The following is a 24,522-nucleotide window of genomic DNA, read 5'->3' on the forward strand; positions in this document are numbered from 1 at the left end:
GGAATTAAATTTGAACATAGAAAACTCGAAATTAAAAAAATAGAAAATGCGTAAAATACCCTACGGCTTTGGAATTTTGAATTTCGATGGAGTCGCCACCAAACAAGTATTCGGGTCCGGTTTGGAAATACCAAATGTGACTTGGGATAAGGCATTGGACTTGAAACTGATTGAAGCTCGGGTAAGGGAACGAGACACTTATTTGAGTAAATTTTGCAATAGGTTCATACAATACAACCATCATTTTCGGAGTAAAATCCTATCATGACACTACTGTAGGTGGGTGAGCATGCATATTTAGAACATTGAAATTTCTAAGTTTGTATGGTGATCACTTCGCTTTATGTAAAGTTTAGGGAGCCTAAACCAGTTGTCCAAAAAATATCTTTGTTAATCGTGATTAGAACTTGTATTTTGTTGATTTAGCATGTTCGGTGATTGTTGTAATACCTCTTATTTTTATAATATTTATAAATATATTTTATTATATTTATAAAGCATTTTACAATTTTTGGAATTTATTTCGCATTTAAATATTATTTAAATGTGTTTTAATTAATTAGAACATTTATTATTTTAATTAATTACGAAACGAATTTAATTTTCGAGTCGGGAAATTTAATGGGTCGCAAGTAATTTTAAAAGGTTTGGGTTTTAAATGAAAAGTCCAATTCGTTTTATTAAACGAGCCCAATCAAAAGAATTTAATTCAAGTTCTAAGCTAACCCTATCATTTAATTCCCTAAGCCCAATTCTAATTTTCAAAGCCTAGCCCATTGATAATAGGGAGCCTATAAATAGGATTCCCCTCATTAAATGAACCCCCTTAATTTCATAAACTCTCTATTTGCTTTCTTGCACCTCATTCCTCTCCCTTTCCTCTCTCGTCCGCACACCCGCACGCCCGCACAGCCATCGTGCTCGTGCCCTCGTGCTCGTGCCTTCCCTTCTTGTTGCGTCGCTGTTGTGTGTTGTGTGGCTGTCGCTGCTGCTCGACCTCACGCCCCAGCGCGCGCCATGCTCTCTCTCGCCCCTTTTTGCTCGCGCGCTGCCCTGCTCTCTCGCCCCTTCGCTCGCGCGCAGCGCCCCTGCTCTCGCCCCTTCCTCGCGCACCACGCCCCGCGCCCAGCGTGCTGTGCTGCCTTGTCCCGCGCGCGCCAGCGCTGCCGTGCTTCGTTCCCCTGCCGCGCGCACACACTGTGTGTGTGTGTGTGTGTGTGTGTGTGTGTGTGTGTGTGTGTGTGTGTGTGTGTGTGTGTGTGTGTGTGTGTGTGTGTGTGTGTGTGTGTGTGTGTGTGTGTGTGTGTGTGTGTGTGTGTGTGTGTGTGTGTGTGTGTGTGTGTGTGTGTGTGTGTGTGTGTGTGTGTGTGTGTGTGTGTGTGTGTGTGTGTGTGTGTGTGTGTGTGTGTGTGTGTGTGTGTGTGTGTGTGTGTGTGTGTGTGTGTGTGTGTGTGTGTGTGTGTGTGTGTGTGTGTGTGTTGTTTTTGTTCGTTGTTCAATCTTTTTCGCCCAATCACATTAATTCGTGGTTGTTCCGTGCTATAGGCCGGATTGGTATAATTCTCTTCTTCCTTGCCTATTCTATTTAAATTCCGTATTTTAAATTATAATATTATTATTGTTTTGGATGATTAAAATGCTGGTAACCGGTTGTGAACACCGTACTTTGAGGATTTACGTGTTGTGATTCATTAGGCTTGTTTTAATTATTAAAGTATGAATTTTCAGATTCGTTTATTTAATAAAGGATTGATTTTTACGATGTTAAATTGGTTTCATTGGGATTTTCAAGTTAGGGTTTTAACCTAGACTTAATGAGTCAATTGATTAGCATAATTAGGTGATGATTTTAATTATGATAATCAATTATATTTTCAGATTTGAATAAAGGCTTAAAGTGTTGATTTTTTTTTATTGATTTTAAAGGCGGAAAAAGTATGTTTTCGTACTAGGGATTGGTTTTGCAAATTGAGACGATTATATTATTGAAAAACGATTGAATTCTAAAGTTTAAATGAGGTTTTAGATTTTATAAAGTTGCTGGAAATTTAATGAACATGGAAATAATTTAAGTTTCATTATTTTGATGATAGGAGGTGATTTCTAAGTGAGTGCTCGTTATTGCAAAGTGGCCCCTACGCTTAGGTATTCAAGGTACGTACAAGTCTAGGGCGACCACACCAATTGTCAAGAGAATTACATGATTGTTGTTGATGTGAATTATATTATGTGGAATCATGTTTACTTTGGTGAACGATCATGTGATTTATGATGTTTGATTTATTGGATTAATTGTTGAACAAGCATGTTGAGATTATTGTGAGTATGGATTTCATTGTCAATCATGTTGTTCAACATTTATGCATGTACGGTTTGTTTCACATGCAAGGGGTAGATTATTTATTATTATGCTATTGTACGGGATGTCTAGCATACTTTGAGCCAATTATTCGTACCTCGTTGTACTATTTATTTTACCACATGTGAAGGGTTAGCTCACGTAAGCCACCGCACATGTAGGGTTCAGTTGGGAATATTTTGTATGAAATGAATTAGGATTTTTCGTGCAAGGGCACAACCCTCATGTTAATGGGCATGATGTGGAATCTCACTTTGGTGAGGAGGAACATGGTAGTAATTTCACAAGTGTCTTGCTTTGTTGATCACAAGTCCTAAAGCATTAAAATAAGATTTTTTTGGTTGTTGTTTATTAATTGTATGTGTATATGTTGTTGAGTCTTGAGTTCGCTTTGAATAAAATATTAATAAACGTTTAGTGCAACCAGAACAAGCTTCAAAACTCTTAGAACGTATATACCTTGAGTATGAACAATGGGGGGAGACTTGCCGGAAAGCTTGATCTCCTACTAATGATACAAGACGTTGTTTCATTTATATTATGCGCAGGAATTCCGTCGGTATGGCCCGATTTTATTATTTATTATTTGGTGTATGGTTGGCTCCCATCACCCTTCCTTTATGGAATATTCTTTTGGCCCGTTCGAAGCTTATTCTAATTAAATTGTGAGTCAAGAGTCGAGTCAAGAGTCGAGTCTTGTCTTCATGATTTGTTTGTTAATTATTAAATGGCTTTTGCATGATGATTAATACTTAGTGAGTGATACATGTTTATAGTTGTTTCACCCTATTCTTGTAAGTACTCAGCTTTTGCTGACTACGTGCTTTGTGTTTTTGGTCATGGTGTAGACACCTACTTTTGTCCCCATTCCCGAAAGGGAAGGTTCGATGATGAAAACGTAAATCTCACTTGACAACGCATCTCCTATAAAATAACGAATCTCAATTCACCTTTTCATTTCACCCGAAACCTGCTATTTATGGAAAACTGCTAAAAATAGTAACTGCCGTAAAGGGTAGTTGCTAAAAGTAGTAAGAATAAAAAGATAGAAACCTGTCAAAATTAGGTGTTGCACTCCAACATAAGTCCTAAAAGAGATAGAAATTGTAAAAGGAATTCTATTCCTATCGCAGTTCGATAAAAGAGTTAACGTATTAATTAAACTCATAACGAACCTAGAGTTCGTAAAGGACCCAGACGCATTCCGTCGTAAATTGATACGCACCAAATAACTCGGATTAAGTCTCTTAATGAACTCCGTACTCTAGAGTCCAATCTGACAAAGAATTCTGCCAGACCCTATTTTCAACGCCCAGCCCTGGGCGCCGAAATCTTTGACGCCCAGAGCTGGGCGCCGAAAATACCTGGGACGGATTCTTTTCCTAATCCGTTTCGTATTCAAATTCCTGAAAAACTATCTTTCTACGCCACTTTTTCCTATAAATAGACCCCTAAGTTCGGCGTGAAAAGGACACACACACAATTCATATTCTGAGTATTGACTCCAACCCTTAGCCTAAGCCTCACGCTGCGAAATTGTTCACGCGTTCTGTCGCAATCGATCCATAAATCGAACAGAACGTATCCTGTCCCATAATTGAGATTCGTTAAATAAAAAGGAGAAATAGCAAAGTCAAAGTGGTTAGTTTTCTGAGAACCGTGACGCACCTCTCAAGGGTGCGCCGTAATGTGTCCCTTTTCGATGATTTAACTGCTTTCCTCGCCCTTTTTATGAACTGTTAAACTAACTAAATCTGATTGTTCTATCACGCCTAACAAATATAATATTTTTGGGAAATCGGATTATCATGCTAGGTCCCTTAATGCTATTTAAATCAGATAATCACGATCGAATTAGTATTATATGTTGCATATTGCTAAAATCAACTCAGATTAGTTTAATAGTTAACGCATGTCCCTTCAATTATTTATGCTGAGCTAGTAAGGATATCCTGCCTCTGGAGTTATCGACGAGCGAAATACTCCTCTCGGTAGTTACAGTCCCCCGAACCCTCAATCTCTACCTTGCGGGTGTATGTTGAGAGATCCCCACACCAGGGATCACAAGGGAACCTACGGCCGTCGTGGTCAAACATAATTGCACTCCCTTTATGTCACGATAACCGGGTTTTGTCAGTTTTTCTCATTGTCGTTAAAAACTGAATGGCGACTCCTATATTACTAGTCAATTGGGTGTAAACTCACAGGAAATCCAATTACACTTGATTGAATAAAAAGAATCGTCACACCCACGAGGGACGAGGTCACGCATTAGCCTCGCGCTTTTTCGACCCCCTCACAGTGGCGACTCCACTGGGGATAGTGAAGGAAATACTCGTGCTTGTAGGTAATCAAAATAGCCGAAGGGTGAAACGATCCTACCCCGCGTTTATTTCCCCATCAAGTTGGGACGACCTGAAAATCAGCATATTAATGTGAACGGGCAGAACCGCATAACGAATCTCGGGTCCCTCGGGAGTTGGGACTAAGGATACCTTTTCCCGCCAATAGGGGGGTGCATACGCCGCGCATGTTTCCCACTCGGTACTTGTGCAGGTAGTACACCTATCCCGAACCCAATCGCTCACTCATTAGGTCCCTCTCGCCTGCACGCCCCCTTGGCTTGCACTTGCGGGTTGGCCTCTTGAGCGAAATTTGTCTGTAGAAGACACTACCTCGACCGGGGCATGTGTTGGATCTACGATAGAAGCGGTACCAAGCCAGGCGCAAATACTACCCATAGAAGCCTATCATAAACTACATGACATGTTATTATCGCCTCATGATGAATGTTAGTTATGTGTTGCGAAATATGTGATTGTGTGTGACAAATAATGCTAGAAAACCAACGACCTTAAAAATTGCCCAAACATTCATAAACCAATTGGCCAAAGAGTTATACCAAAATACGTGTTCCGCAAACCTGAACGATCGCCACAAAAAATAAGCGACGCTCGGGATGGCCTGTAACGAATCCCACAAACGCTGCACAACGCGTAAAGGACGTTATAAGGAAAGCGCGCAAAATCAAGTCGCATAAACAAAAAATATACGCAAACAGAAATCGAGCACCAGTCAGGGACGCATTTTCAGCGCCCCTGGCTGGGCGCCAATATTTCTAACGCCCACTGTTGGGCGCTGAAGTTGCTGGTCAGGCACATCAGCCTCGGTGCCCACGCATGAAGAAAATACGTAGCAAAAAAAGCTTTTCGTGAAAAAAAATTGCTACGAGGGCGTATGAAAAGCACTCGATTCTAAAAGCGACTTGTAAAAGAATAAAATAACTCTTTGTGTCGTTGTTAGGCCTCCTATGACGACAATGCTCGGCACCAAAAACCGAACATGCTAATTAAATGACCTTGAATGTCACATGGGCAAAATATTCAAAAAATAATGTTCGAATAAAGTCTTCAAGAAAAAAATAAATGTTCAAATAAATCCGAATCTAGACTAGGCTATGCCAAAGTACAATCTAAATCCTAAGTCTTAGTTGTCTTATCCATAGAATTGGTCTTAATGCTTGGTGTCGTTATGCAAGTTAAAAGGTTAAACCATATTGACTCTCCCTTCCTAACATTTAAATCAATGAGCACCCATATGTAATTTTCATCCCTTGCTAGGAATCCACGGCCTCAATACCCTCTCTCACCAATAAAAAGAATATATTATAGTATTTGCAAAATGGGAACGGTCGCATTCTGGAAATCATTCCCCCATAGTCGCACAACCCCCAAAGTGAACCTAAGGTGTTAATACCATTGGCAAAGAAAAAATTAATGGCCCCAAGGCTTATAATCACATTGGGTCACGACTATCATAGTCCTCTCGAGTCACTCGCTCCTTGAAATACTACTAAGTACGGACTAAAAGATTTTCCATGAATGCAACATGACCAACAATGAAAATACCCAAATCGGCATACCATAAGGCTACCATTGGGGTAAAGCAATACACACTAAGAGAGAAGCTGCACTAATGATTCTAGTCTTGCAAAAATAAAAATTCGATCTCCCCAACTAACTACTTTGCCAATATTAAGCAAATGGCGCATGACAAATGAACACCCAAGGGTTAAAATCTAAAGTGTCAACCAACGAAAATTATGGTCCAATTAGCCTAAGTCTGAGAGTCGCTTGGTCAAGTATTATAGGCTTACGCCACGTCATTATTTTGAGTCTAGGCCACCTCCTTATATTCATAAACGGGTTATAATCAGAAAGATTAATGAAAGTTCGAGTCTAAATCACAACTTCCAATTAAATCCCGAAAATTAGAATCTGAAAAGAAGCAAAAAAAAATTATTTTCGATGTAATTCTTTCGTTAAATTTCAATAAGGTAAAAACAACATTTTGAATCTACGCTATTTGCACATTTTAAGAAACGACTAAATACGCTTGCAAAGTAAGACAATTTAAAGGTCTACCCTAGGCCCACTAAAGCTAAAGGTCCACCCTAGGCCTACTAAAGTTAAAGGTCCACTATAGGCCCACCAAACGAGGCTCACTCAGTCTCGCCTCGTGACTCAAAGACCACAACCATCTACCTTTTAGCCCAAACAAAAAATTGATTGAAGGATTTAAGTTGGGGAGAAATCCCAAGCAAAAAGAAAAAAGAGAAAGAGAAAAGGGAGAGCGAAAAGAGCCATGAAATACTTAGCCCGTACCTCCCAAAGTGCAAAATCTACCCAAGTAAACGAAGGAAAAGAATTGAGTCAACCAATCCAAATCATAAAATTCTACGATGTCTACCCTTTCCAATCCTTATGCTCTTAGACGCCTTCGCTCTGAGGTCCCTGTGCAGCTCATTTAACCCATCCATGTTCTCATTGCCATAACCCAAGAAACCATTACCTCAACTCTTGTTTTTGAACTTGTTATCAACCGCAAACCACGCACGACCATTGACACGTGCGTCATGCCCATTATTTCCAAAGCCCAAACCTGTTCTTACGCCACCATTAGCATAATGACCATATAACTTGTGTGGATACATCCTATACCCTTGAGCTGTCCCCATGATATTCATTGGCCTTGGTTGATGTAATCCTCGTGCTCGACTAATACCTACACAAATTACCCAATCTCATTTAACCCATCTTTCAAGCCGTCTTGAGTCACAAATAAAAAAAAGACAAATGAGAAGTACATTCTACGCTCAATGGAAAAATAAAAAATATGTGAATAATAAAAAAGAAAACTTTGCAAAGCGCCTCTAAAGTCAAAAAAAAAATGAAGCATTTAGCGCACCAAAAAAGATCCGCCCAGAAGTCATTTTCAGCGCCCAGAGCTGGGCGCCGAAATCTTTAGCGCCCCTGCCTGGGCGCCGAATCTCTCTGCCTGCTAAAATTTGTCCAGAAGTGCTCGTCATTTTATCCGCACATACACGGAAAAATAACGAACACTTGGAGGGGTACAACACGTATTCAGATATACGTGCCACCAAGAAATACATGTACTCAAAAAAAATATAAAACAAATTTTTGGCTTACGGCAAAGCAGCAGATTAAAATAATAATAAACTTCACTTATTCTACCGTTTCAAATAATATGTTTTCACCTAAGAACGTACTTGTTTAAAATCGGCATTCTAAGAAACCATTTTCTGGCTAAGAACTACGCAAGACCTGATTCCAAATTAAATCTATTTAAGGTGGATACGTAGGCAATCCATGATTCGGTCCAACCAATTTGCAAAAATATTAAAGCCTATAGAAAAACAAAGAATAAAAAATAGAAGTCCCCTATTGAAATTTAATTACTTGCAATCCAAGTCGAAAGAAAAATTTAAGTCAAAGAAAGAATCCAAGTCGTCAAGATGCCAAAATGAGCACACCTCGAAAAATAATAAAGGGCACGTACCCTTGCCAGAAGGAGCACTCACACTCCTAGGCACTTAGCCAAGACTCAAAAGACCGCTTTGCCTCAATTGAATGGGGGCTAGCGCAAGCGTCCATGACCTCTAAAATACTCGACTTGACCCTCCCTAAAGTGAACTAACTCACTTAAAGACTTTCTTTCACCACTAGACATAGTTGTTCGCTTAAAGGCCTTCTTTCACCACTAGACACATTCATAGTCGTCAACAAGTAGTAAAGGCAGTAAGCTTGCAATAAAGAGAATTGTTCTACGGCATCGCCCCATCGTTTCTTCGAACTCAGGGCACCCGTTCATGGTAATTCACATGCTTGTTAATCCCCTTTGAAAAAAAAAAGAAACAGACATTGTGAATAGGACTTGGCACTTAACCAAGGCTCACCCTACTTAGACATATGACACGGGCATCTAAAATCGAAATCTGAAAGCATCCTTAATGGGAAGACATAATAGCAATTGGGGGCTAAAAATTGAAATGAAAGAGCTAGGGAAAGAACTAAATATACCTTGACTTTTTGTACAGACATACACCAAGTAAATCTAAGTCAATTTAAAAACGGTTTATATTCCCGCAATTCTAGAAAAGATGGCCATAAAAGCCCAAAGCATATGCCAAACGGGCACAAGTAATATCTTGACGCCTGCACCCTGGCTTCCAGCAAATCCTTAGACAGCATTCCAAAAATCGTAACAGTATTTTTGATTCACTCATGTAATCCTGTACGAACCCTTCTATAAGTCAACCTACTTAGGACACCTCGGATTGTACACAGTAGGACTCGGATTTTAAATAATTTTCAAATGATTTTTAAAAGACTTCTTCAAACATAATAAAGTGTCGTTGGTTTAAGCTAAGTATGCGTTTATCTCGATGTTGCAAGTGAGTCAAAAGATTTCTAAATATGGTTATGGGTAAAGAAAGACACCTAACTTTTGGTCAAGGCACACTTCAACATGTGACTACCTTGACCATGGCAATGTCGCACAATACGACATTTACAAGAGAAGTAGAAAAATCACTACTCGAGCGTACCTTGCAGTAAACGAGTCTGGTTCAAACTATTCATGATCCATGTCACCATGAATGCATAAGAACGTATGCCAAGCATTATAGCACCAAGCCAATCCCGTAGCTACAGTTGGAGGCTTAAGAAAAACACTCTAAAAACGCTCGAAATGACGATTTCATCGCAAATTCTCGATGCTAATGCTATACGTATGTCATAGGGGCACAATCCTAAGCTTTAATCGCGTAAAATGAACCTTAGAATGGCTACAACCCCTCCCAAATTCTAAGCGCTATTTAGAATATATAAAGTCACCCCACTAATAAGGGTAACTGAAAATCGCGAGTCACCAAAACTCCGATCAAACTATTGCACATAACGCTTGCCCTACAAGCGCCCGTTACACAGTATACCTCGTTCCAAAGCAAAAGCGAAAGAAAAAAATCAAGGATAAGAACTGTCAAAATGTACCCAGAAATCATTTTCAACGCCCAGAGCTGGGCGCCGATATCTTTAGCGCCCAAGCCTGGGCGCTGAATCTTTCTGCTAGCCAAGTTTTGCTCAGATATAAAAATAAGAAAGAAACACCTATGAATCCTCGCATCGAACGAAGTAATAAGCCGTGCATACCCACGCGGAAGGTGCTACACTTGTTCGAACACCTGAACGAGGCGTGATGAAAGTACTCCAATGCAAAAAATAATGATATCCCAACACCTGGAGAAATGTTCTAATACGTGCGGTTAGGCCACACAAGCCTACATCGCACCATAAGTTCAACCATCCCACGGTACAAGTCTAAAAGAAGAGTAAGGCATATTGCGCTAATGTAGGCACAACCAAAAACATGTGTAAAAGAGGCAAAAACTACTTATCGCCCAAATTCAAAATGCAAGCCACACATTAAGGATTAAAGGTAGCAAAATATTACCTACCACGAAAGGGATAGCTCGCACCTACACGAGCGGAACCCCAAGGTATCTTTCTCGCAAGAACCTACAAAAATCGTACGCCAAAAGGAAGCATCCCAACATGCATACTTGGGGGCTCCAAGCTACGAAACAACCATAGCAAAATAAAAAATCTCGAAGCAAATGTTTGAACAATTGAAAGGGTACGATGTTTGAGCCCACTTCATGAATGGGCCTGAACCCTATCAAGCTTCTAAGCAAACTATTCAAAATCAGTCATTGCTCAAAAAAAAATGATTCAAGCAAACTGATTAATGGACCGCAAACAACGACCATTCTATCAACGCTCGTTCGCACATACATATCATCATCGAACATTCACGAACGCGTTCAAAAGGAATATACAACAACAAGATCGGTCAAAGTCTTACGCCTCAAGGTATGTTCCTCGGGCCATATAGACTCGCCCAACTGTCACAATAACTGTACGCCTTAAGAGCAACAGTTCCTTAAAATAATCGCCCCAAAGCGACAAGCACCGTAGTCCACCAATCGGCTACGGCTTCTCAAGAAAATCATCACGTTCTAAAAACAAAGAAAAAACAAAAGAAAAGAGAATACATAGAACTTCCAAGTGAAATAAACGAATGAACAAAAGGCCAATTGTGTCATCAAAAGACCAGCCCAAACAACACTTTTAACTCCCCACCTAGGCGTGAATTATTTCAACGCCCAGGCCTGGGCGCCAAAAATGTACCCAGGCTCAAAAAAGGCCCTAACTTCTAGTGGGCCCTGCCATACTCATTCGACTTGAAAATTGCCGAAAGTCGCACCTCACGACTTTGTCAAAGTAGCACACCACTACAAAGATCACTCGCACTTACGAGCACGATCCCAAACACGATCAAAGACATTACAAAATGCGTAGGAACCTCTTTGACAAAAAATGACCGTCAAGCATGAGTGCTTGGGGGCTCGAAAGAAAATATATATTTCAAAAGAAAGTGTGCAAAGTTAAAACGGTATTCCCAGACTACACTGTACGAAGTCCCGTGTTTGGATAACCTCAAAAGTTAAAACCGGATTACGACCTCAAGACAAAGGTCGCCGTTAATACTTATACATAGTCCCCTAATCGAGGACCCAGGTATTGGAAAAATTGAGCCATAAAGACTAGCTCAAAACCATGAAAGAAGATGACCACAAGACAATGGTCCGTCTAAGCACGTTGTCAACCCACATTCATGTTGCAACTAAATCCGAGCATCCCTCGGAAGAATTCGCTCCTACAAGAATGAATAAAAAGATATTCTAAAAAAAAATCACAAGAAAAAAAAACGAAATAGGGACTTGCCCACCTCAATCAGGCAAGATCGAACCACGCGAGTTCCAAATTAAAAAACGAATTCAGGGACGTCCATCCTCAGCGGACAGGGCTCGCCCACCTTCAGCGGGCGGGGTCTGCGTCACTAGCCGCGCAGGTCCTCAGTTTTCGAAAATGAAAAGAAAATAAAATCTTCAAAATAAAACAGGCTCGCCATCTTCAGCCGGCGGGGTCTGCGTCACTAACCGCGCAGGTCCTCAGTTTTCAAAAAATGAGATCTTCAAAACACAAACAGGCTCGCCATCTTCAGCCGGCGGGGTCTACGTCAAAAACCGCGTAGGTCCTTATTTTCAAAAAGCACAAACAAATTTCAAAATAGATTCGTCCACTTCTATCGGACGGGGTGTCCACCCTTAGCGGACAGGTTCGCCATCTTCAGCCGGCGGGGTCTACGTCACAAACCGCGTAGTTCCTTATTTTCAAATTTCAAAAAACAGATTCGTCCACTTCTATCGGACGGGGTGTCCACCCTTAGCGGACAGGCTGGCCATCTTTAGCCGGCGGGGTCTGCGCCACTAACCGTGCAGGTCCTTAGTCGCTGCAGCGATAACTTTTTCTGGTTTTCCCTTTTTCCAAAAATTAAAGGACTGGTTTTCCCTTTTTCCAAAAATTAAAGGATTGGTTTTCCGTTTTTCCAAAAAAGAGCGATGTGCTGGATTTTCCTTCGTTTTACGTCCCATAAAAACAAGGGGGTTTTCTCGTTTAGCTAACCCTGAAAATGAGAATCTTTAAAAACATTTTTACCTCGTGATTGGGCTTGGCCAGGCCCAATTACACTTTATAGCTTTGATTTCGAAAAACTCCGTAGCTACTTCCAATGACAAAGTGAGGGTGTTTCTGCGCACCTTTAGATCCTTCCAATGACAAAGTGAGGAAGTTTCTACACTATTCGTTGACAAATCCCAATGACACGTGAGGGATATGTCGACACTTCAAGTGATGACCCTTAAGTCAAATGTTATCACTCGGGGGCTCGTGAGACCCTCGCCAAAACAAGTCACCATGGCTTGTGCGACGCACTCTGTCTAGTACTTTGACCATCGTCTTATTCCAAGACTCAGTCAAAGTGGGGGCTAACTTTAGACACCTACTTTTGTCCCCATTCCCGAAAGGGAAGGTTCGATGATGAAAACGTAAATCTCCACTTGACAACGCATCTCCTATAAAATAACGAATCTCAATTCCCCTTTTCATTTCACCCGAAACCTGCTATTTATGGAAACCTGCTAAAAATAGTAACTGCCGTAAAGGGTAGTTGCTAAAAGTAGTAAGAATAAAAAGATAGAAACCTGTCAGAATTAGGTGTTGCACTCCAACATAAGTCCTAAAAGAGATAGAAATTGTAAAAGGAATTCTATTCCTATCGCAGTTCGATAAAAGAGTTAACGTATTAATTAAACTCGTAACGAACCTAGAGTTTGTAAAGGGCCCAGACGCATTCCGTCGTAAATTGATACGCACCAAATAACTCGAATTAAGTCTCTTAATGAACTCCGTACTCTAGAGTCCAATCTGACAAAGAATTCTGCCAGACCCTATTTTCAACGCCCAGCCCTGGGCGCCGAAATCTTTGACGCCCAGAGCTGGGCGCCGAAAATACCTGGGACGGATTCTTTTCCTAATCCGTTTCGTATTCAAATTCCTGAAAAACTATCTTTCTACGCCACTTTTTCCTATAAATAGACCCCTAAGTTCGACGTGAAAAGGACACACACACAATTCATATTCTGAGTATTGACTCCAACCCTTAGCCTAAACCTCACGCTGCGAAATTGTTCACGCGTTCTGTCGCAATCGATCCATAAATCGAACAGAATGTATCCTGTCCCATAATTGAGATTCGTTAAATAAAAAGGAGAAATAGCAAAGTCAAAGTGGTTAGTTTTCTGAGAACCGTGACGCACCTCTCAAGGGTGCGTCGTAATGTGTCCCTTTTCGATGATTTAACTGCTTTCCTCGCCCTTTTTATGAACTGTTAAACTAACTAAATCTGATTGTTCTATCACGCCTAACAAATATAATATTTTTGGGAAATCGGATTATCTTGCTAGGTCCCTTAATGCTATTTAAATCAGATAATCACGATCGAATTAGTATTATATGTTGCATATTGCTAAAATCAACTCAGATTAGTTTAATAGTTAACGCATGTCCCTTCAATTATTTATGCTGAGCTAGTAAGGATATCCTGCCTCTGGAGTTATCGACGCGCGAAATACTCCTCTCGGTAGTTACAGTCCCCCGAACCCTCAATCTCTACCTTGCGGGTGTATGTTGAGAGATCCCCACACCAGGGATCACAAGGGAACCTACGGCCGTCGTGGTCAAACATAATTGCACTCCCTTTATGTCACGATAACCGGGTTTTGTCAGTTTTTCTCATTGTCGTTAAAAACTGAATGGCGACTCCTATATTACTAGTCAATTGGGTGTAAACTCACAGGAAATCCAATTACACTTGATTGAATAAAAAGAATCGTCACACCCACGAGGGACGAGGTCACGCATTAGCCTCGCGCTTTTTCGACCCCCTCACACATGGCCTTTGCCTTAATGACCCTATGATGATCTATCATTTGCACTTGCATTGATGGGGAGTAGAATAATATAGCAGGTTGGTAGATCGAAATCATGTGGCTTGGGATGATTGAGAGAGTTGCATGCTTTCGTATTTTGAACGATTTTATTTAATACTTTAATTATGTTTGAATTCGTTGAACTTTTTATACTTTGGTTTTTGGGCCGTCATGGTTCCAATTTGTAGGAGGCCTCGATATTTTATTAATTATGTTTTTAAAAGTTAGTTGACATTAAATTCCGCTGCGTAATTCTGGTACTAGCCTTAACCGTTATCACGGTGGCGGTAATACTTTAGTAATTCCTTTATTTTAAGTCGGAAAATGGTTTTATAAAAGCAAGGAATTATTAGGGTGTTACAATTGTAGACACCTAATTCGTGTCTCCCCTAATGGGATGATGACAATACTATTATCCTTACTAGGTGGTTAATGCAACTCCGTGAAGAAGTCTTAATTGCTAAAGTATATTCCAAAATCCAAAGTCCGATTCCCTAGCCCGTTCCCATCACGGAACTCGGTACAAAATTCAATTTCCAAAAATCAATTTCAAAATCGAAACACAATCTCACCCAATGGACCTCTCCATTAGTTTTATAAGTCCCTTTCCAGTCAAAATGACATTAAGCAATCCAAAATCGGGCGTCGACCCACAAAACCGAGCATGTCGGGCCCCGTCCCGTAAAATCGAGTCCAAACACGAAATCCGAATTCAAAAAAGGCGTGTTTTTAGACGCAAAACCCAAGCCTTAATCTCCTAGAAAACTCTACGTGCCAAATTCGTACAAATCGTACGAAGGTACAGCAATACAAAACAAACCAAGGACGGTGTCATCGTCCTTGTTTTGGCGGATTCTGGGACACGTCACCAGCGCCAGGTGCTGGACATGCGCTGGGTGCTGGTGGGTCTTGGCGTTTAGCCGCTTGATACCCTATATAAACCCTCATTTCCACACCAAATAGGAGGGCAGATTTTTAATACAACTTCGTAATCTCCAATTTTCCTCTCAAAATCAAATACACAATTCAAGTTCAAATCTACAATTTCCATTACAATTTCCAAAATACTTAAGCAATTGGGAGCACTAATTGGAAAAGTAACCTAATCCTGAATAGGTAATTTCGAATCCCTAATCAAATCATTATGATGTTTTCTACTCTTCTACATTTTTAAAATTGAATATACAATTCCAAGGATGTTGTCATTTGAGTTCATACTCATGACTAACTAGGAAACATGTCCAAAAGTGCCATCTTTGGGGAGGTTTTCACTCTTGAAACTCTTCTCAAATGATTTCCTAAGCACATTTTCAATATCAATATGCAAGATTCGAGCTTTATTTTCGAAAATGATTAGTAAAGTGATGAGCTTTCATGCTTGAAAAGTTTCTCCTTTACAACAATCACCATACAATTTTACAAAATACAAATCTTTTCAAAGTTCAAGGATGTTTGGAAAAGTGCAAACCCTTTTCCAAACTAGAACACATGAACATGCAATTATTTATGTCCAAATACAAGTTCTATTTTCAATATTCAATGATGTTTAAGTGAGAGCAATTCCTCCTTCAACTAGTATCAATTTCAAGTCATGGAGCATATTAAAGATGAAGCCTTTTTCACATTAAAAGGTCTAATCTTTAAGAGCCAAGTCTCCTTATTTTAATATTCAACTAGTGTGTGGCCCGGGCGTTGCTCCGGGTTTTACTTTTAGTCGGGTTGACGTTTTCGAAAAATGTGCCCAATTTTAAAAGATTGTATTTTACATTTATATGTGAAAATATGACAAACATTGTAGCTAGTTGAGATGGTAGGAAGTGAAAGTTTTAATCCATGAGGTTTGATGTTCGATCCTTGCTACATGCTTTTTTGGTTGTCAATAACATACCATGATGCTTATTAGTGGTGACATGGCGTAATACGGAGGAAGTCTACGTGACACATATACGTTTTCACAAACGCCTTTTAATATATTAGTATAGATATTAAAAGTTCAATATTCAAGTTCTATTACAATGATCAAAATCAAGGATGCTTTTTGATGAGCAACTTATCTAAAGTTGAGATTTTTAGAGAATTGAATCCGTGTCGGGCACACTTATTATTAATTAGTTGTTTGGCGTTCGGATCCCAAGTACAATAATAAAATTTCAATATCATCATTTTAATAATGTCATTTCAATAATGTCATTTCAATATCGTCATTTCAATATCGCACTTTCAATACCGCAATTTCAATATCGCACTTTCAATACCGCACTTTCAATATCGCATTTCAATAACGCACTTTCAATATCGCACCTTTATTTTTGCAACTTCAATTCCGCACTCATTACTCACCTTTTTTAAGGTGATGTGGTTTTGTAAGCATTTCAATAATTCCTTCATTTCTTGTGATGATGCTTTACATGTTTATTGCTTTCATCACCTCACATGCTAAATTCAATAACATACAAAAGGTTACATCACGCTTAACAAAGATAATTTTTGGACAAACCGACTGTTAGGTTTTGACAAATATAAAACATATATTTCATGCGCAAAAACCATAAAGCCAGGAATTCAAATTAACTGCCACATAACAATTAGCATAATTTAGGATGCATACATTTGTAGCCTGCCCTCCCTAGCTGCTCCAAAACCGAACAAGTTTAGGACTCCAAGTGTAGTCCCTCCTTAGATAGTCCACAACACGTTCGGATCGACCTTAGATTAAATTAACTAGAATTTTGCCTAAGGTATTATGTTATTCAATTATAATTTGTGGCAAATTATTAACTTTAGTTCTTAACTTAAAACTATATGAATACTTGAATTGATGTATTATAAATTGTGAATGCCATCACCTATTTATAGGGTAGGATTATCGGAACTAGAAACCTACTAGGATTCAACTTATCTAATTCTATTAGAATTAGATACTAATTAAATCTATTAAATTAGTGTTTAACTCAACAACTAATTCTAGTAGTTTTAGGAAAATAATCTTTAATCGAACTCATCCTAAATGCTTAAGGATTCGAGGCATGCACGAACTCAACGCACACACACGCACAACCCACGAAGGGCGCAGGGCGCGCGCGCGTGGAGCTTGGCCCAGCAGCGCTAGCTCGCAGCCCATGCTTGGGCGCGCCAGCCTGCTGGCCTTGCTTGCTCGCTAGGCCTGGCCTTGCGTGCTGCTTGGCTGGGCCTGCGTGCCTTGCTGTGTGCGGTCTTCTCTAGGCGCAGGCCTGGCTTCGTGCTGGGCCTTGCGTCTAGCAAGCTCGTCCGATGTTTATTTCGTACGACGCGCTTCCGATTTTTTCGATTCCGGAATTCATTTCCGATTCGAACAATATTTAATATTTCCGATTCCGAAATTAATTTCCGTTTCGAACAAATATTTAATATTTCCGATTCCGGCAATATTTCTGATTCCGATAATATTTTCCGATACGTACCATGTTTCCGTTTCCGGCAACAACTACGACTTGGATAATATTTATATTTCCAATAGGATCCATATTTCCGTTTCCGGCAATATCATCGTTTCCGGAGTATTCATAATTTGCCTTTTGACGATTTCAGCTCCCACTGGAACCGAAATCCGTCGATTACGAATATCCATAAATGGAGTATTTAATTCACTTAAATACTTGATCCGTTCACGTACTATTTGTGTGACCTTACGGGTTCAGTCAAGAGTAAGATGTGGATTATTATTATTAATTCCACTTGAACTGAAGCGGCCTCTAGCTAGGCATACAGTTCACTTGATCTCACTGAATTATTAACTTGTATAAATTAATTATTACTGAGTCGCATTTGTTAGACTTAGCATTGAATGCATATTTGGACCAAGGGCATTATTTCCTTCAGTCTCCCAATTGTCCTTAGGGACAAGTGTGCATTTCCTAATTCCTTTGTCGCTTGATGCTTGCTCATAAACATAAGGTAAGAGTTGTCATCCTTATTATGTCCAGAGGTATTCTCGGTTTCAAAGTTCAACTGATCAAATAAACAGATAATCATAGCCTATGATTCATCTGAGCACGGCCATGCATTTTACAGGTTCTAGCTCCCCGAGTGGCCTTGTACAACTTTCAGCATCTCATGCCGATTTATGGGAGGACAATCCCAATCTTGCGATCTTGAGATTATACTTCGTTTGCTAGGTGATCACCCGAGCGTTGCCGTTATAGCCTCCTTTTACGGTGCGACTGTAATTGCCACCCCGAAATCTTACTTTCAGCCTGATTTAATTAATTAAATGAGCTTAGTACATAATACATGTTAATATTGCACCTAATTTATTTAGTTTTTTTTTTTTTTTTTACTTCTCTTCTATAAACACAAGTTTAGTTGGGACTCATTAGAGGATGATCATTAAAAAAATTAGGGTTAATCATTTGAGATTATATAGATATAAGTATATTATTTTCTTAATTATATTTTGTTCTTTTATGTTTAGAATGGGTAATTTAGGAGTTTTATGAAAGGGGACAAATATATTCTAGGAAATAGAGTTATCATCAACTTAAGTCAATAAAAAAAAAAGTATATGATTTTTGGATTGGAGAATTATGTAAATAGCCTTGGATTAAGTAATAACCAAGGGGCAAGCTTGGGATTTAACTAAGTTGGTCACCCCACCAACTACCCCAAAAATAAAATCATATGACCAAGGGCCATTCCACTACTCTCTTCCTCTCATTCCCGTAAAACCCTCAAGGAACCAAAAAAAAAAAAATGAAGAACACCATTCTCTAATAGTGTACTCCTCCTCTTCTCTCTAATTTTTCTTCCATTTTCCTTCACCCAATTTAACATGCAATTTAATATTTATACTCTCTGATGTTTATACTAGGGTTAGGAAGCAAGAAAATCGGAAAAGAAATGCTAGAGCAGCCCCGAATTGGTGAAGAATCTAAGCTTGGTAAGTCAGATTTTTTTTGGGTTTATTTTTGGATTTTTATTGGATTTTTATTGAAGGAATGAAATGGTATTAACTTGAACATTTTTGGGTAATTATAGGGCCATCAAATTGAAGTATAGGAGAAGATCTATTGAAGTCAACTAGGGATTAAGGTACACAAGAGCTACTACTAATGTTTTCATGTTTTAATTGGTGTGAGATCATGAGATGAGTAATTTTTTTGTTACATGCATGTGTGATTTGATGACTTAAACTATGTTTTTCTCAAGTTTGTTGAACAATCTATTGGTGATTTGAATTTATGGAATGAGTTATGATGTTGTAATGAGATTGATGGAATTGTTGATTGTTGGGTAGATTGTTAAATGTTTTAATTCATTTTTTTTTTGGTTCTAATTCCAATCCCGTAACTTGCTGGACCAGTTCTTTTAAATCGCAATTTACTCAATTTCTGGGCGTTTTTAGCCAAAATTCTATTTCACAAAAGTTGTTCAGATTGAAATTTTCTTGAGGAAAGGCTCAAGAAATTCACGATTTGGATTTAATATGAAGAAGTTATGTCTCAAAAACGTTTATGTTCATACATTTTATTTTGTAATTTTCCAAAATTAACTTTTGAAAATTGATTATTAATTAAGCTACTGATGTCCATGTTTGGAAATGAAACCAACCAGGTTTTATTCTATTTACTAGACAAAATAAAAGTAATTTGACCTAAGGTTTTAAAATAAATATTTACTTATCTACTTTTGAATTCTTAACTATATGAACACCAAGGAGGATGGTTTAATTTTATTTTTTATCTTTTACTTGAAATTCTCTAGTCTATTTTTGAAAGAAAGAAAAAAATATAAATATGCGACTATATCTTACCTATGGGACTTCAAAAAAAAGAAAAAGAAAAAGGGAGAATAATAAATATTCGTTGGAAAGAGAGTGCAAGTTCTTTTCATATACACTAATTAATTGTTTTATTTTTCCCATTTTAAATATTGTGATACCTTAGGTGTGTTCCCGTTTTCGAACTTACTCAAAGTATATATATATATATATATATATATATATATATATATATATATATATATATATATATATATATACTTTGTTTACATAATCATTTTGGGGGAAAGTAGCTATGTATGTGTTGCGTGGTGCTCACATACATTAGTGACGAACAACATTTGTATTGAGCGTGGTGCTCATTTATATTAGGGTGTGGTACCCTTAGGACGCGTCCTAAAGTCTTGCAAGCACATAGTAATAGGAGGGTGACGACCCCCACCGTTTAGAGACAGTCGGTTGTGGTAACCCCTCTCTAATCGTGTTCACTTTCCCCAAATAAAGCTAAATAAAAGTGTTTATGTTTATATTGAGAGTTATTGTCTTAAGATATAAATTCAATCTTATGTTCAGACACCTATTATTGTTTTATTAAAACCTTGTGTACTCAGCTTATGCTGATCCGTGATTTTTTTTTTTTCCTTGAATCTGTCCCGGTGGGGCAGTTGACCCTGATTATGCAGGGGATTACTGATGTCATAAAACACGGATGTTGGGTGAATGAAGCGTAGATAACTTTTGCTACTAATATGTGTAACATGACTTGTATTTGTGGTAGTATTTATTTCCGGCTTGGTAGTGTTTTGGAAGATCCTTGACTTACTTTTGGACTTATTTGTATAATATTAGTTTATATCTGTTAATTTGTATTTAAATTTTCCAACAACACTTTAAATTTTGTATTTATTCCCACCCCTAAGCCCTTGCTTAGGGTCAAATCCAAGTAATAGCTCGTATGATCCTCCCGGGCTTCCGCGTTAGACTATTATTCCAATTTTTAAGCAGGTGTTTTTAGCGGGCTATTACAGCGACGGTTGACAACGTTAAAGTAACCAGTTCTCAAACAAGTAATCTCAAATCACTCAGGTATTGAGGATTAATGTCTAATAATTTTAATGAAATTTACTTATGACAGATTTTCATCACTTACAGTAAAGTTTCATAGGTCTGTCCGATACTAGTCTTCTCAAAGTAAGTATCTATGCAAATGATTGCGACATTGCCATGTCCACATAGTTCAAGAAACAGAACTACTAGTCATCTTGCATTCTAGTCGTCTAGCGTTTTCTATGCGTCCACCTTTATAGAAAACTTCTGACCAGGGACCATTTTGAACTTTTGACATTCAAGTTCACTTGATAGACATTTCTTAGTCACAGGACTGATCCTGACAGTCTATCTTGAATATATTGTCAAATTGAAAGGACACATCATTTAATACTAAACCAAGATTAAATGGAATATGAAAATACATTTCATATATGATAAATGTTTAACCCCAATGTTTTACAACCATGGGCCTCTAACCCATCTTTAAAACAGTTCATGGAATTCAAAGCTATGCTTGATTTCCAGTGCTACAATGTGACTGTTGCTTCTCACTTGTTGCATAGGTTTAGTTATCATGCTTTGCCAATCTTAATATCCCTTTCATCAAATGTCTTTCGAGATAGGATGATAAGATCGTTTGAGTTTGTTTATTATGTGATCTAGTCTTTCTTACTTCAATAGTGGTTCTACGCATTTTGCAATGAAGAACCATTAAGTCAACAGACATGTGATCTACCCAATTTCAGTGAAGAACTCTTTACATAAACAACTCTGTTTCATTGCTTCTTAGGCAATAAGTACTTTTACTTCAACAGTATAGGTTGCTAATGATGCTTTGTTTGGATTTACTTATCCAACCAGTTCACAGACATGCAGAAGACTTTCCAACTATATCTTTGAACATAGAAATTAATATTTAATTTCCCACGCAACAACTCATGGTCTTTAATCCATGTTGCCATTTCAAAACATGATGCTCTATAGCTCGTCCTTGCCAATGGTTAACTCCAAAGGGATCTTGCTTGATCCTTTGCTAGTGTTTATGCATGTAGCATCAATTATTTAGCATATCTTCATTTCCTTGAATCAAGAACTAATCTTATGTACCTTTTCAAGTACCATAAGTTTTCCTTGATCTCATCTAGTTGATCTTCACTTAGATCAATAGAGATTGGTATATGTTCGTCATGCCTAAAGCCATACGATACATTTTTTTTTTTGGCGATCCTCATATTATATCATACATGATAAATTATTTTGCAGAATAATTCCCAATTGAATTCTATTCATGTAACTTTAGCTTATCTAGTTTCAGTAGATACTAAATCCAGCTAAATTCTTTGACATATAATATAGGTTTAAGAATCTCATTTTGACTCTTTGATGTTTAACTTAGTAAATGCTTATACATAGTTCAAACATCTATTACTTAGATTTATTCACATGGATCGAATGTATCCTAAGGAGTCTTTCGTGTTTGATTTAGTAAATGCCATTACTTAATCCAAAACAATATTCTAAGATCTTTATAAATAGATCTTAATACCCAGTATGTACTAAGTTTCGCCTTGGTCCATCATTGATGATTAATTTCAAATCTAAGTCATTAGAATTTGAATGTTATTTCACAATAGAGAGATATGTGTGTGATACACATAGGACCAATTTAAGTTTTACGTACTCCCACTAAACTTCTTATACATCTATAAGAATTATGTACATTTTATGAAACTAAAATACTTATTAGTTTCACTAAAATACAGTTCTAATTCCCAATTGCTTGCTTAAATCTGTACTTAGATTTCATAAGCTAACTTTCCTTTTCAAGCATTTATTTGGATCCACAAATCCTATGACATACCATGTACATAGTTTATTCCAACATTTGATTGAGGAATACGTTTTGTCATCCAATTGCCATATGTACAAATATGCAATCATTGCTTGATTTATAGACTTGAGCATTATGATTATGCATGAGGTTTCAACACAATCCACGCCATGAATTTGCTTGTAACCTTTTAGAAACTAATCTAGCTTTGTGTGTGAACACAATTCCATGTTTGATGGTTTTTATCCTTAAAACCAATTTGCAACCAATAGGCGTTAACCTATTTTTGCAAATCAACAAATTTTCAATTTTGTCATCAAAACATTGGTTATGTTTTATGGCCTTTAACCATCTAAAACATTTGAGTCTATATATGGCCTCTAACCATTTTAGGGAATCTGGGTTTCGTCATAGCTTTCTTACAGGTCACAAACTCATTAATCTACATGATAATAGTTTGACTGTAAGTTGTAGGTTTCTTCACTATCTAATAGAAGAATCTCATAGCTTCAGTGACCTGAACTCCATGTTTATTCATTATCTAATAGAAGAACCTCATAGTTTCAGTGACTTGAACTCTATGCCTACTTGGGTATAGAACATCAAACAATAGAATATCAATTGCCACTTGAAAGTCCTTTGTATATTCCGTTCTCCTTGAAGCACGTGTAAAGTCTTCTAAGAGATGTCTATTCTTTAAAGCCACTTCTAAAGTCCTTAAAGAATAAGTGTTCGGATTTTCTGAAGAACTTCTAAAAGCCTCCGGAACGTCCGTTTATGTTTGTTGTTTGCCTCGAAGACTTTCGAGGTCTATTTTCTCCCACTTGTCATTTTGGAAACGAATCTCCAAAAGGACATTATTTCGAGCAAACAAACATTATGTTCTCAAAAATTCATGGTAGAAACAATACCCTTGTGTCTCATTTGAATAAATCACAATGAAACATATATCTATACTTGGGCCTTAGTTTGTTGAATAACAAACACTAAGCTCCCACTGAGTTTAGAAACTCCTTAGATATATATATTATTGAAAAGATATTCTGAAATTACTTTTCAATAGCTTTGACGAATTTGGTTTAGTTTGGTGGTAGTTGAGCATTTTGTTTTTAGAAATTATAGGAAAAGTCTTTATGATTCATCATTGATCGAATCAATTATAATTGACTTCGATCATTCCAACATAGATATGCCATATCTTATGGAGCTAGATCGTGAAATTACAACACACAATCATTGATGATCATATTTGGTCTCAAGTAATCATCAACATGATCTAACCTAGATCTTTATGATTTCTTGCCAAGTGGATTTCATACTTCTGAATCTTTGAACTAGCCAAACAGATTCAAACTTATATCACTTTGAGTAAATAAACCTATATTCACTCAAATCCATGTGAAATAATAAAGTCATAAAATCTTTCTTTAGCTTTGAACTCTATTGTCTAGGTGTTCTAACAATAGTTCATATCTTTTGTTACTTTCAACAAGTAAGACTTGCTTTGTCTTGAATGATCTAGAAATCAATCAACTTTCAAAATTCCATCAAAATAGAGTTTTTGAATGTTAACTTGTTGACATGGTCTAAGCAACAATGCTAAAGGTTTGTGGAACTCAAATCAAGAGATTGATTTGAACCTAGTAAAGTTGTTTTTGTCTTTCTTGAATGTGAGTCTTTCTGTGTTTGAAGCAGAAATTTAGGTATGCTGATTGTGGAACAAAATAGCCATTAAGTTCCAGCCTTGAAAGGACTTAAAACAAACCAGATAACCC

General features: G+C 37.9%; 1 long non-coding RNA gene across 1 annotated transcript; it reads left to right on the plus strand.

Moving 5' to 3' along the window:
* The first annotated feature begins 18,761 nt into the window (after positions 1–18,761).
* LOC110797447 (uncharacterized) lies at positions 18,762–20,837 on the plus strand. The gene is made up of 4 exons (XR_002535836.2): positions 18,762–18,864; positions 18,958–19,026; positions 19,125–19,178; positions 20,532–20,837. It is a non-coding gene; the product is annotated as an uncharacterized lncRNA (long non-coding RNA).
* Positions 20,838–24,522: the final 3,685 nt, after the last annotated feature.

The sequence above is a fragment of the Spinacia oleracea genome, chromosome 3 (genome assembly GCF_020520425.1).
Source record: "Spinacia oleracea cultivar Varoflay chromosome 3, BTI_SOV_V1, whole genome shotgun sequence".
Taxonomy (NCBI): Eukaryota; Viridiplantae; Streptophyta; class Magnoliopsida; order Caryophyllales; family Amaranthaceae; genus Spinacia; species Spinacia oleracea.